We start from the raw sequence: 3,175 nt of genomic DNA on the forward strand, positions 1-3,175 counted from the left end.
ACATATCGACTTCTCCGCAATCACGACGACGTACAACTCAAGCAACTCCTAAACTACTTCAATAGTGCTTGGCAAACTGGCGACATACCACCAGAACGGAAACACGCCGTCGTCACCATGATCCCCAATCCAAACAAAACCTTCGAAGTCATGAACCTACAACCCACCTCTCTTACCTCGTGCACCGGCAAACTTCCTGAGAACCTTGTTCTCACGCGCCTCGAATGGCATCTCGAGCACGCGAAAGCCCTACCCTTTACACTCACCTGCTACTGCAAGAATATCTCCCCACAAGACTGTCTCCTTCGGCTATACAATGATCTCCTCCAGGACAAAAGCACCACACAACTCCGCTCACTCCTAAGCCTGGACATCTACGAAGCCTTTGATGACGTATCGCATGACTCCATACTTAGTACCCTCAGAGAAACGCAGTGCAGCCCTCGTATGTAAAACTACATCGGCAAATTTCTATTTAACCGCATGGCCGCCGGTAAATTTCCTGGACATATCTCCACACCTTTTTCCGTTACACCAAGAAGTTCCACAAGGCTTCATTCTCTCTCCCACGCTTTTCAATCTTGCCATGAGGGAATTTCCCGCACAACTCGACACCCATACCCCACCTCAAATTCTCCATCTACGCCGATTACGTTATCTTAAGGACCAACACCGGCTCCCCCGGCCAGCAGGAAGAAACACTGCAACGCGCCTGCGACACTGTCGCACGCTATGCCTTTAGTATAGGTCTGGCCTGTTTTCCATCTAAATCGGAAGTCCCCGTCATGACCAACCGCAAAGCCAATCCCGGCAGGCAGCTGATCACCGTCAAACTCGACTGCACTCCCATACCCCAACGTCCGCACATCAAGCTGTTAGTCCTCACCATCCAAAACAACGGTGAAAGCGATATCACCATCATTTCCACCCTCTCCAAATCGATAGATCAAATTACAAACATCCTCAGCAGTGTTTCCCGCCGCCACGGAGGCCTCAAAGAGAGCGACATGAGACGAGCCATTGAAGCTCTTATCTACTCTTTCGCAGTCTATCATATCCCCTGCACCTTCTCACTAACCGTCAACTCAAACACCTCCAGGCAGAGCTCCGCAAACCACCCGCCTTGCTCTCGGCGTGCCGCAGTACGTTCCCCTTGAGCACCTACAACAGATGGGCTGATTCAAGGCACTCGAGGAGCGAGTCGACTTGCACCGACTGGGTCAACAGAAACGTCTAACCACGTCCCTGCAGGGTCGCTACGTTCTCAACTCTCTCGGTGACGACACCCTGCACCTCCCTCCCATCAAAACAACCACACCTCCCTGGGATACCATACTCCAAATCACCACACTCCCCATACCCAAACACATGAATCCCGAGAGGAACCCGGAACAGCGGAAGCACTGAGCCAAACTCATATTCCAAAAACTCGCCACACTGCAGACACTGCAGCGCCTCATCTACTACACAGACGCCAGCTACGACCGTAGCACAAAACTCGGCCGCACCGCAATTCACTGTCCCCAGACGAACACAATACTCAGGTAAACATAGACCGAAGCGCCTTCGGCAGACCTCCTGGAGACTCAGGCGCTGTGCTCCGCCATTCACCATGCCATCGCCAACCCCCAGGAGGGCCACAGCTCCATTACTGTTCTGACAGATTCCCAAAAGGCAGTCCGCACATTTCAGTACAACCAACTCCCCAACTACCTGTCGCTCGAGCTTCAAGCCGCCCTCAAAACCAACCCCCATTCTTCGCCTCAACATCTACTGGATCCCTGGCCACGCTCTAATTCCAGGCAATGAACGTGCACATTCACTTTCCCGAGTCACTTCCACTCCGGGACCCGCGATCGACTGGACTACGTCCTATGACCCCCAACTCCAGCGCGATGAACACCATCAACAGCGCTCCGACACACTCCGACAACTCCGCGAATCCAGACTCGCCCTCGTACCACCGCCTCCCACTCTCTCCCGACAACAGGCCAGCACTCTACGCCGAGCACGGACCTACACGCTATCCTCCCCACACTATACTCATCTCTTCCAAGGTGCTCTGAGCACAGCTAAGTGTCCCTTCTCCACTGGCTACCCAAACATCACGCACACTTGCTGGCAATGCCTCCATGCACAACCATCTATCCGCTCTACACTTTCCAAGCTCCCTTCCGGGCTTCGGCCCACGACATGCAAAGAGAGGCTGTCTCCCACAAATCATCAACACGTGCACGCTATCTTCGACGCCCTTCTTCACATCACAACGACCGAAGAGAAGCTGAGGGCATCGAAAGACGCCACCAATCCCCCATGATCCAGCTATCCTCACCCTTTTGAATGGCGTCCTCCTGGACACCACTTTGACATCCTTAACTGAGGGTCAATAAAGATGTTTTTCTCTCTCTCTCTCTCTCTAATATCTGGGAAATGCAAGACAATATATAAATAGGCCTGTATAAAGAAGCTTGACTTGGTGCACCACCCTTGAAAAGAGGAACAACCAAGAGCTGTTTTAAGTCATCAGGTACATGAGCAGTTTTTAGGATATAATTTATAAGAGCAAGGAGAACGCCTTTTAGGGAGTCATAATTTCGACGTCCGTCACTAAATGTCAGGCCATCGGACCCGCCGACCTAGAGCGCTTGAAACTTAACAGATATCATCTAAAATCCGACTCTGAAAGATTTGGAAGAAATGCGGATTCAGGCGGTAGACAGAGTATGGAATGTTAGTACTTCATCATCATTAGAGGAGAGCGTGAGTGAGTTTCCAAAAAAATACTAAAGGCATTGACAGTAGAAGTTAAGCCCGTTCCCAAATGCTTTTTTAATGGTTCAGTCGTGCTTGTCTGCATGTGACCACGAAGCTCGTTTTCAACCGACAAAGTTATTTTAGGGTCTGAACGGGCGTCAGAAATCTTTCTAGCATAGTAGTTTCTTTTTGCTGATCTAATAAGAGCATTAACCCTATTTCTTTGTATCTTACGTTCTATTTCAAGATTAGTGTTGTTGGGAGAGCGCCAAGATCTTTTCCCTAATTGTTCTTTACGAGTTATACCTCCAAGGATATCAGAATAATGATAATAATAATAATTATTATTATTATTCTTGCGGTTAATATTATTATTACGTAATAATACACACAGGCACACGTTGTGTGTGTGTGTGTGCGT

At 49.6% G+C, this 3,175-nt stretch overlaps 1 pseudogene; it reads left to right on the forward strand.

Annotated features, from left to right (window-relative positions):
• The first annotated feature begins 785 nt into the window (after positions 1-785).
• On the forward strand, positions 786-2,317 carry LOC115322992 (annotated as a pseudogene).
• Positions 2,318-3,175: the final 858 nt, after the last annotated feature.

The sequence above is a fragment of the Ixodes scapularis genome, unplaced genomic scaffold (genome assembly GCF_016920785.2).
Source record: "Ixodes scapularis isolate PalLabHiFi unplaced genomic scaffold, ASM1692078v2 PGA_scaffold0__279_contigs__length_252992795, whole genome shotgun sequence".
In the NCBI taxonomy this organism is placed as follows: Eukaryota; Metazoa; Arthropoda; class Arachnida; order Ixodida; family Ixodidae; genus Ixodes; species Ixodes scapularis.